Here is a 12,351-nt window from a genome sequence, read left to right as displayed (position 1 = left end):
AAAAGCTTTTTCTAAGTCTACAATGCTGGAAACATATGTTTCACTTTCCATAACCTATCTTCCAAGATAAGTTTTAGGGTCAGTATGGCTTCTAACAGGTTTTCCATTTATTTGTAAAAAATTCATGTTAGTATTTTGCAACCATGACTTATTAAACTGATAGTTTGCCAGTTTTCATACCTGTCAATACCTGCTTTTTTTGGGATCGGAATTATCATATTCTTCTTGAAGCCTGAAGGTATTTCATCTGTCTCATACATCTTGCTCACCAGATGGAAGAATTTTGTCATGGCTGGCTCTCCCAAGGCTGTCAGTAGTTCTAATGTAATGTTGTCTACTCCTGGGGCCTTGTTTCAACTTAGTTCTTTCAGTGCTCTGTCAAATTCTTCATTCAGTATCATATCTCCCATTTCATCTACATCCTCTTTCACGTCTTCATCTACATCCTCTTCCATTTCCATAATACTGCCCCCCCAAGTACAGGGTGATTATAATTAAACTTCCAAACCGCTGTAGAAATAACACCACTGATCAGAACAATGTCAAATTGCAATGGAATATTATCATCGTAGGGGGAAAATGTAAGGCAGAAGTAAAATAAATAGTTACAAAATGTAGCAACAGATGGCACTGTAAGCATCGTAATTTAATAGTGGTCAACTACAAATGTCAAATGAATGGTACAACAATGCCTAAAGTGTATGTTCGACATTAAACAAAATTGTGCTACTCAGTGTGCATGGGTGATTGATTGATTTCTTTATTAATCCATGTAACAATTTACATTGTGTGGTGTACAGGTTTGACACTGTTAGTTACGAAAGCCCATCCACCACGGCAAGGTCATATCACATCGGATGGAAAAAATCAGTTTTTAATTGTCCTGAGGCCGAATTGGCGTAAAAAGAATCACTCACATCAATTTTTAATTGTCCTGAGGCCAAAAACCGCATCATCATAATTTTTTTGCTATATTAGCATCTCCTTTACCTCTCCATTTTCTGTGATCCATTGCTTCCTTCTGAAGGCTGCTGTATGTTGTACCATCCATCATATCATCCAGTATCTGAAATCTCTTCCTTCCTCACTTCCTTTTCTTTTCTACATAACCCCAAAAACTGATTTTATCAGTTTGTCATTCTTTTGTAATACATGCCCAATCCAATTTCTTTTTCTTCTTTTTATTACATCTAGTAACTGTCTTTTCTCTCCCACTCTTCTCAGTACCTCTTCATTTTTTACTCTGTCCATCCAACTTATTCTTTCCATCCCCCGCCATGTCCACATCTCAAAAGCCTCCAGTCTTTCTCTGCCTTTCTTCCTCAAAGACCATGTTTCAGTGCCATACAGAAGAACACTCAATACAAAACATTTCTTGAGTCTTCTTCTCAGTTCTCTGTCCAGACTGCTGCATAAAATGCTCCTTTGCCTATAAAAATGCCTCTTTTGCCATTACTATCCATTTTTAATTCTATGCTGCACTCCCAGTCGGTGTCTGTCCTGCTTCCAAGAACTTAAAATTATGCACCTGTTCTAATATTTCTCCACTCAGCATAATTTTTATTTCTTTATTTCCTCCTAGTGCCAATACTTTTGTTTTCTTTATGTTCATTTTCATTCCATAATTTTTTCCGTTAGCTTCAATGGTGTCCACTAAATCCTGTAATTCTTTTTCCCCTGTGGCTAGTAAGGATCATGTCATCAGAAAACCTCAAACACCCTACTCTTCTTCCTCCAATTTCCTCTCCTTTGTCATCTAATGAGCATTGGTCAATCATATTTTTCAAGTAGAGGTTGAAAAGGGTAGGCGATAAAACAGCATTCTTGTCTTACACCTTTTCCTAGTCAAATCCAGTTTGTCCTTTCTCCTCTCACTTTAACCGAGGCTTTCTGATTAAGATGTAATGAATTTACAAGTCTTCTGGTTTTCCAGTCCACTCTCTTTTTCCTATTATAGTCACCAGCTTGTCCAAGCCACATTGTCAAATGCCTTTTCTAGACTGATGAAGCACATATACGAGGTGTGGCTAGAAAAAACCGGACTAGTACTGGTGAAACAATAAAACGAATGCAATAAGGCTGAAAGTCGCGTGGCCTGTCACGTGACTCTCGCTCTGCCTACTGCTCGAGTTTCATCTGCCTCCTGCACTCAGTCTGCCCGTGGCGTCTGTTTTAAGTAGTTGACGTTTTGTCTGTGCGTCGGAAAATGTTGAGTGTACAGAAAGAACAGCGTGTTAACATCAAATTTTGTTTCAAACTAGGAAAATCTGCAAGTGAAACGTTTGTAATGTTACAACAAGTGTACGGCGATGATTGTTTATCGCGAACACAAGTGTTTGAGTGGTTTAAACGATTTAAAGATGGCCGCGAAGACACCAGTGATGACACTCGCACTGGCAGACCATTGTCAGCAAAAACTGATGCAAACATTGAAAAAATCGGTAAACTTGTTCGACAAGATCGCCGTTTAACAATCAGAGCAGTGTCTGAGTTAACAGGAGTTGACAAGGAAAGTGTTAGGCAGATTCTTCATGAAAGTTTCAACATGAACAAAGTGTGTTCAAAAATGGTTCCAAAGTGTCTCACAATTGAACAGAAGGAACGCCGAAGAATGATTTGTTCTGACATCCTGGAAAACATTGAAAGTGATCCCACCTTCTTACAAAATGTTATTACTTGCGATGAATCGTGGTTTTTTACTTACGATCCCGAAACTAAACGCCAATCGATGTATTGGAAAACTCCTGGTTCTCCACGACAAAAAAAAGCACGAATGTCAAAATCGAAATTCAAGGCAATGATGATTGTTTTTTTTGACATCAAAGGGATTGTGCACATTGATTGCGTACTGGAGGGACAAACAGTGAATCAGCATTACTACATTAGCGTCCTGGCTACTCTACGTGAGCGAGTATGGAGAAAACGGAACGATTTGTGGAGAAAAAAGTCATTGATCCTTCACCAAGACAATGCCCCAGCTCACAGTGCGTTGTCAGTGAAGACGTTTTTGGCAAAACACAACATTCCCATCTTAGATCATCCACCCTACTCATCTGATTTGGCCCCCTGTGACTTTTTTCTTTTCCCTAAAGTCAAGTCAGCTTTGAAAGGAACTAGATTTGAGACTGTTGAAGCAGTAAAAGAAAAAGCAACGGAAGTAATGTATGGACTTACCGAAAATGATCTGCAGCATTGCTATGAACAGTGGAAAATTCGTATGGAGCGGTGTAGAGACCGAGGAGGAGAGTACATTGAAGGAGATAACATGAAATTGTAAATAATTGTAAATAAATGTTTTTTCCAGCATCAGTCCGGTTCTTTTCTAGCCGCACCTCGTAGAGGTATCTTCCTTTTTCAATAAACCTTTCTCCCAAGATTCATAGGAGCCCTATTGCACCCCTGGCGCCTGTATTCCATCTAAAGCCAAACTACCGCTCGCCAAGATTCTCCTCCATTACTTTTTCAAGTCTCTTATTAACTGTTCTTAACATAACTTTCGCTGCATTTGAAATGAGGCTGATTGTCCCGTGCTCACTGCATTTCTTGGTTCCTTGTTTTTTCAGTAATAGAAGCATTACTGTTGTCAGAAAGTCCTCACGCCATTCACCACTGTTGTATATTTTATTACATAACCTCAATATTTCTCTTATTCCATCTTGGTTCAAGCATTTTAATATTTCTCCCGGTATCATACCTGTACCTACTGCTTTGCCATTTTTCATTGCAGCTATGACAGACTTCTTCCATTACGATGGTTGGTCCTTTCTTGTCATCACTTACACTGTTGAGTGATTAAAGTTCCAGAGTTTCTGGTTTGCGATCTGTGTCATATCGCTCTTTTAGATATTGTTCCCACCTCTGGAGGACATTGTCATGATCTTCGTATACTACCTCTTCGTCTTTACTCAAAATTTCCTTAGTAGCACTTCCTGCTCTGTTATGATCTCATGTCATAGTCTTTACTCTGTTGTAGAGTAAGTTGTATCTTCCCTTCCTGTCACGTTCTTTAATTGCATCACATTCCTCTTTTATCTATTTTTTTCCTAGCCTGCTCTGTTTCTCTTCGCAGTTCATTATTTAACCTTCAGTACATCTTTCTTGCATCTTCAGTGTTCTTGTTTTTAAATTTTCTTCTCTCCTCCATCTTGGAAATCATTTATTTTGTGACCCATGTATTTTTTACCCTTTTCCCCTTTTACATATCCTATATTTTGCTGTCCTGCTTTAATGATTCCTTCTTTCAGCATATTCTAGTACTCGTTGGTTTTTTGTCTCGTAATGTTTTAGAAACTCAAGTGACAGCACTTCTGTAATTTGTTCTTTGTTGGATCTTATCCGCTCTAGATCCCACTTTTTGGCCATGGTCGCCTTGTTCAGTTTTTTCATTCTTATTTCTATTTCTGCTATAAGTAAGTTGTGGTCGCTATTAATATCTGCACCTGGTAATGTGTGCACCTTCTTGATTCCATTCCTGTATTTTTCTTCTACCAGTATAAAATCAATTTGGTTTCTTTATTTATCCCCTAGTGATTTCCAAGTGTAGAGCCTCCTCTTGTGGTTCCCACTATCAGGTGCCTTTCCCTGCAGAAGTCAATTAGCCATTCACTTCCATCATTTCTCTTTCCAAGACCACGACTGCCTACTGTGTTTCCTTCTTTCCCTTTTCCCACCATGCCGCTCCAGTCTCCCGTTACTATTTTGCAGTATTTTTTATTTTTGTCCCTTATTGTCTCTATTACATTGTACGTTTCCTCTACAATTTAGTCATCCTGTTCTGAAGTTGACATATACACCTGGACAATCAGTAAATCTTTTTGTGCTTCTTACAACCTTACACCAATAACATGGTCATTTGCATAGTCCACATATTCCACACATTTAGCCAATTCCTTTGTCATAATCATTCCTACTTCTTTCATTCCTTTTACTTCTTCTCCTGTATAGTAGAATACATACTCATGTGACTGTAACTCTCCACATTCTTCCATCTTACCTCAGCAACTCCTGGTTTTCCAGTTTTCCTGCTTGTAGCAGAATTCTGACATTCCAGGTATCAATTCTCATTTTGATTTTTTGCCTCCTTTCAAGCTGGTCCCCCGTGCAGAGATCCAAAGGGGGTACTGTTTTACCTCCAGATACCGATTTAACATGAGAGGAAGCGATTTTTGTGCATAAAATGGAGACTGCGTTATGCAGGAAAGATAATTTGCGGTGGTATTCCGTTGCCTTCCACAGTTCTGGAAGCCACCCTAACTCAGGATACAGATGCCTTTCACAGCCACCCACTCTGGGTCAGACACTGGATGAGAAGTATAGGTTGGGAAATGAAAGAACCCTAGTCCTCAAAACCTAATAATGTCAGGGTCAGAAAAGAACAAGAGTTGGCCGAGCATGGCCAGATAGGAAAGATAAAAGAAACTGCATAAAAAGCATCAATCACATCGGTTTTTAATTGTCAGAAGGCCAAAAACTGCATAAAAAGCATCAATCAGCTCGGTTTCTAATTGTCATAAGGCCAAAAATGACCTTAAAAGCATCACTCACATTGGTTTTTAAGTGTCCTGAGGCCAAAAACTACACAAAAATAATCAACCTCATCAGTTTTTAATTGTCCTGAGGCCAAAAACTACACAAAAATAATCAACCTCATCAGTTTTTAATTGTCCTGAGGCCAAAAACTGCAGAAAATCATCAGTCAAATCAAATCAGATTAATTTCCGTGTCACTGGCGCAAAACATGTTCAATATGTTGCCCACCGTTTTCTGCAACAAGTTGAAATCAAGAAACAGCATGTTCCACAACTAATCGAAGTGTTTCCAGGGTCACGTTCAGAATGCGTTGCACAATGTGTACCTTCAATGCAGCTAAGTTTGCATTCAGAACACTGAACACAACATCTTTCAGATAGCCCCACAGCTAGAAGTCACACAGATTAAGATGAGGTGATCGGGACAGCAGGGCTGCAGGGAAATGATGACTGATAATTCTAGCATTTCCGAAATGATGCTTTGACAGCTGCTTAACTGGATTTGCAATGTGTGGAGGTGTGCCATCTTTCATAAAAATGATTCCATCCAGACTGTTGGAGAGCTGGAATGATGTGGTTGTGCTAAAGGCACTCATACCGCTTACCAGTGACAGTGCAGGTAACAGGACTGGAAGCACCTGTATCTTCGAAAAAATATGGCCCTATGATAAATGATGCCGCAAACCTGCACCACACAGTGACGTGTTCAGGATGAAGTGGTAATGGTTGATTCATGTGTGGATTTTCTGTTGCCCATATTCGACAATTTTGTGTATTGGCATATCCTGTCAGATGGAAGTGAGCTTCATCTGTCCACAAAATCTTCCCCGGCCAATTCTGAAGCAAGAAATTCTGAAACAAAGGTCTCTCTTGCAGGCAGGTCCACAGGTAGCAACTCGTGCTCATGGGTAATTTTGAATGGATAGCAAAGAAGGGTGTTTCATAGGATTTTAAGCACCATTCTCAAGGGTATGTCCAATGTTTGGGCAATTCTCTGTGCACTACATGTTTGCACACTACCATTTGTCTCCTCCTGCATTGCTGTGGCCACTGCTTCCAGTGATGTCAAATCAGTTCTCTCCCACCCTGTACCAAGTTGCACACCAAATGAACCCATCTTTTTGAATTTCTGAATGATTTTCTCCAGATACATGGCAGTCATCAGACCAACACCTTTTTTCAAACCCTTCAGTGTCCGGAACTACTGCAGTGTGACATGAGCACAGTCATCATTCTTGTAACACAGCTTTACAAGCATCATCATTCTTGTAAGACAGCTTTACAAGCAAAGTGCGATCCTGCATCGAGACAGTCATGGCGAACGTCACAGACGCAAAAGGAAGAAAAGCCATGTACCTGGCGTGTTTATAACAACTTCAATGGGTCGTGCTCATAACAGACATTTTCATTTACATTTTCTGACACATACACCGCCATCTATTGATCAATTTTCACACTTTTTTTTCCTTCTACCATACGTTTTCCCCCTTGTCCGATAGTATTCCGTTGCAGTTTGACATCATTCTGACCAGTAGTGTTATTTCTACTGCATTTTAAAAGGTTAACTTAAATTATAATCACCCTGTACATCGCCCTTGTTTGGATCCTCTGAATACTACTTCCATGTTTCTGCTTTCCATTCTCTGTGTAGGATTGGTTTTCCATCTGAGCTTTTGATATTCATGGAGCTGGTTCTCTTTTCTCTGAAGGTCTCTTTAATTTTCCTATAGGCAATATCTATCTTACCCCTAGTAATACATGCTTCTACATCCTTACATTTATCCTGTAGCCATCCCTGCTTAGCCATTTTGCACTTCCTGTCAATCTCTTTTTTGAGATGATTGTATTCCTTTTCGCCTGCTTCATTTACTGCATTTTTATATTTTCTTCTTTCATCAATTAAATTCAATACCTCCTCTGTTACCCAAGGATTTCTACTGGCCCTAATCTTTTTACCTACTTGATCCTCTGCTGCCTTCAGTATTTCATCTCTCAAAGGTACCCATTCTTCCTCTTCTACTGTGTTTCTTTCCTCTGTTGTTGTCAACCGTTCCCTAATGCGCTCTCTGAAACTCTCTACAACCTCAGGTTCTTTCAGTTTATCCAGGTCCCATCTCCTTCTATCTTTTTGCGGTTTCTTCAGTTTTAATCTACAGTTCATAACCAATAAATTGAAGTCAGAGTCCACATATGCCCCTGGAAATATCTTACAATTTAAAACCTGTTTCCTAAATATCTGTCTTACCATTATATAATCTGTCTGAAACCTTCCAGTTTCTCCAGGCATCTTCTGTGTATGCAACCTTCTTTCATGATTCTTAAACCAAGTGTTAGCTATGATTAAGTTGTGCTCTGTGCAAAATTCAGGCGGCTTTCTTTTTCATTCCTTACCCCCAGTCCATATTCACTTCCTACTTTTCCTTCTCTTCTTTTCCTACAATCGAATTCCAGTCCCCCTTGACTATCAAATTTTCATCTCCCTTAACTATCTGAATTATTTCTTTTATCACATCATACATTTCTCCAATCTCATCATTATCATCTGTGGAGCTATCTGGCATATAAACTTGTACTGCTGTAGTAGGTGTGGTCTTTGTGTCCATCTTGGCTACAGTTATGCATTCACTATGCTTTTCATAGTAGCTTACCTGCCTCCCCCCTTTTTTTATTCACTATTAAACCTACTCCTGCATTACTGTTATTTGATTTTTTACTTACAACCCTGTATTCACCTACCCAGAAGTCTTGATCCTCCTGACAACGAACTTCACTAATTCCCTCTATATCTAATTTTAACCTATCCATTTCCCTTTTTAAATTTTCTGACCTACCTGCCCAATTAAGGGATCTGATATTCCACGCTCTGATCCATAGAATGCCAGTTTTGTTTTTCTTGATAATGATGTCGTCCTGAATAGTCCTAACATCCTCCCGAGTAGGCCCCACCCGGAGATCCGAATGGGGGACTATTTTACCCAAGAGGACACCATCATCATTTAACCATACAGTAAAACTGCATGCCCTTGGGAAAAATTACAGTTGTTGTTTCCCCTTGCTTTCAGCCATTGGCAGTACCACCACAACAAGGCCATTTTGGTTGATGTTACAGGGCCATATCAGTCAGTCATCCAGACTGTTTCCCCTGCTACTACTGCAAAGGCTGCTGCCCCTCTTCAGGAATCATACATTTGTCTGGCCTTTCAACGGATACCCCTCTGTTGTGGTTGCATCTTTGGTATGGCTATCTGTTTCCTGAGGCACGCAAGCCTCCCCACCAACAGCAAGTCCATGGTTCATAGGGGGGACCTGTTCCATACATCTGCCATTATCACCTATTGCAGACCTGTCACAGGCATCTCTTATTTCATCAAAGGATGAAAGCAGTCATGAGGTTTACAAATTAAACTGCAACCACTGTGCTGCTTTGTATGGGCATGACAACTAACAAGCTATCTATCTGCATGAATGGCCATCACAGAACTGTGGCCAAGAGACAGTAGGATCCCCCAGTTACTGAACATGCTGCTAACATGATACGCTTCACTTCAAAGACTGCTTCACACCCTGTACAATCTGGATCCTTCCTACCGACACTAGCTTTTCTGAATTATGCAGGTGGAAACTCTCCCTTCATTCCTGTAACCGCCATCTCGGTCTTCCATCTTCATTAGTTGCTGCCTTCCCTCTCTCTACACCTTTCCCCTGCACCCACTCCAGCACTACAAATTCCACGAACACACCTACAGTCTCTCTCTCTCTCTCTCTCTCTTTCTTCCCCCCCCCCCCCCCCCCCCACGCCCCAGCACAGCCACTTGACTCTGCAGCTAGCAGCCCATCATGTCCCCACCAAGTCCCTGAATGCTCTTCTATAAGCAGCCTTGCCCTGTTTCCTTCCCCACCACCCACTCTATGCCATCAGACGTAGGCACAGTCCACAGTTTTGTCTGAATGTTTGTCAGTCTTTTCATTGTGCCTGTCTGCAGGTCAGTGGCTCATCTATGTGGTGAGTAGGAATCTATTCTTTCCATAATATTGTTGAATAGCACATCTGTCACTTTTAGTCACTGTGTGGCTGTGTTGTCTGTAGTCTACAGAAAATGTCCACTCACCTTTAAGTGACTTCTCCTGCATGCAGTGGCTCTTGTTCCAGGGCCGATGCATTTTTCCTAGCTGGGGGCGATGATTTAAAGCGAGTGCACAAATACCCCACAGGTACTTTCATCTCACCTCTTAAGACACATCACCCCTCAAGATGACAGCAAAACCGTGCATAATGGATGCAATTTCCTCGATATTAAATCACCATGTTGTTTTATAGTTCACAAGTGTCATATGTCATCAATATAGACATAGGGTTAAACGTCACTCTTCTTGGATGGTATTCCTTCTCATCCTGTATGGTAAGTCTCCCCTGACCCATGGTTCTGGGTGACTGCCCCAAAATCTACCCCTTTTTCCAGACCTCTCCAGTACTTCTCTTTCACCCTTCTTCTTTTCCCTTCTACCCTTCTGCCTGAAGAAGGAGCCAGTGGCTCCAAAAGCTTGCTAATCACAACATCCTTTTTTATGTGTGTGTTCTTCCATTGCTTGGTGAGTAGATTTTTTTATGCATCCAGTTAAATTACTTTTGAGATGATATGTAACACCATATTTTCCCTCCTCAGTTGAATGATCTCAGAACAAGTTCATAGGCTAACTGTTTCCATAATCAATAGTCTTGATTATTGGTTTGTTTTATCAGCTATCTAGATACGGCATTTCTCTTAATTACAAATAAATCAATCATTTATAGGGATTCTATATATCCACCCAATGTTTTTCTAACGTAATTTACATCCGAACTCAGTGTGTATCCCTTCTTTTATTTAATTTATATTTTAACGTCATCAATTATCATAACTTTTTCTCCTCCAAGCAATTGCAGCATAGTTTACCTAATGCTCTCTTATTAGCTAAGGATAAGATTATAATAACTTGTTATACCTTTTTGGTCTAAATAACCATACAGGTGGAGTTACATTTTGAGTACTGAATAATCTTTAGTGCTTCTTGCAGTTGGTATACTGTGGTATTTTAAGACATGCTTTGGTGAGGATCAACGGTTGACAGCATTTGTAAGAGTGAGAATTTTGGTGTTATCACCTTGATCACATAAAGAATATAAACCTACAGTAGCTAAACTCCAACCTCAAGATGAACTATGCTCCAAAGAACTGAATGACTGCTGAAGTCAAATGGTTACTCTAGAAGCAACCACTGAGTTTCCACTGTAATGTAGTGGAGTTAGGCTTGCTCTGTCATAGGGTGCTATACTTGGGTTGACTGTCTTTCACACACTTGGTTGTGAAACTAAAATTGCCCGTACCTCTCTTAATCAAACGTCCTCCAGTGGATTGCTTGGGCCACCAGTTACACCTAACAGTAAACAGCCAAGAGAGCTTGCAGGACTAATAAAACTACTCCAATATTGGATGTTCTCCATTGACACTGCAAAAGCCAAACCAACAGTATAACAACATTTGGTGAATAATCATTTACAGTTTGACACAATACCAGTTATGCCAGCATATGTATTGCCTCATGCCATCTATCTCGAATTTTAAAAATTCCGAATGCCTTAGATTCAACTGTGTGTTTTAGATTTGTGTGCCTGTTAGTGTTACTTCTGTTGCTCCCATGTCAGTGCTTGGTAAACAGAGGCTCTTCTTTGGTATAAAGTATTGTTGATGTTGTGTTCAAAGCTGATACGGATATACTTACTTTCTAACAATTTATTTTATGTGATCTGGCTTTTGACTAGCAGAGAATGTAGACAAAATCATTCAACATTAAGGTTATTTTAGCAACATTGGAAGTGTAATTATCATTGTGGTCATTTACTAAGTAGTGTGATACAGCAGTTAACATCCAAGACATATATTCAGAAGATATGGTTTACAAATCTCCATTTGAAAGTCCATTTCTAGGCTTTTTGTGATTTCCTCAACTCATTTAAAGTGAATTCTGGATAAAAAGTTAATGCTGGGTAGGATAGTTCTTTCAATTAAGTGCGGTTAGTTCAGTTGGTAAAAGCACTTCACACAAAAGCCCAGGGATTAGGTTTCGATTCCCACTCCAGCACACTGGTTTATTCTGTTGGGAAGTTTCAAAACAAATGTTTTTGATGGTGATGATCTGTGTAGATAATGACAATGTGACTCAACACTTGAACTCATTACAGCAAAAATCCATCCTCTCAGAACTTGGAATTCTCAGAATATCTAAGAGTTTTATAGTAAAATGACTGAATCTTCATTTGGCAAGAATGTTTTCAAAAATATTACCATAGGAGTCTTGAGCATAGAGCAGTGAAAAGCATACTAAGACAATACTCAGGAACATTCTTAAAATTCACAGCTTATTACTGTAATGACACAAATATGAATAAAAATACTTTGATTGGAGGTGAGCATTGCATTGCTTGTTTGTGATTGTTACATAAACAGTTAAGAAAAAACAGATATAATTGACTTATGAATTGTACAATGTATTTCATTATAATAGATTTTTCAAGAATGGATTTGAAAGAAGGGTTGGATTAAACAAAGTTTCTCCATCATTGTTTTTGATGGTTAAGGATCAGACAGTGGGCTAAGCATGATCATCCAGCAACTGAGGATTATGAGCACTAAAGATGTCCAAACCATGAGAATGGAGCAAAAGTTCACTATACTGTACTCAGTTACCGCAATGAAAGTTACGTGAGATCACTAATATTACAAAGATCTTCACTGACCACTTTCTGCAAAATTTACATACAAGTTTTGGCTGTGACATTTTTCCT

Source organism: Schistocerca piceifrons, chromosome 2, assembly GCF_021461385.2.
Source record: "Schistocerca piceifrons isolate TAMUIC-IGC-003096 chromosome 2, iqSchPice1.1, whole genome shotgun sequence".
Classification (NCBI taxonomy): Eukaryota; Metazoa; Arthropoda; class Insecta; order Orthoptera; family Acrididae; genus Schistocerca; species Schistocerca piceifrons.
This window is presented reverse-complemented; position numbering follows the sequence as displayed.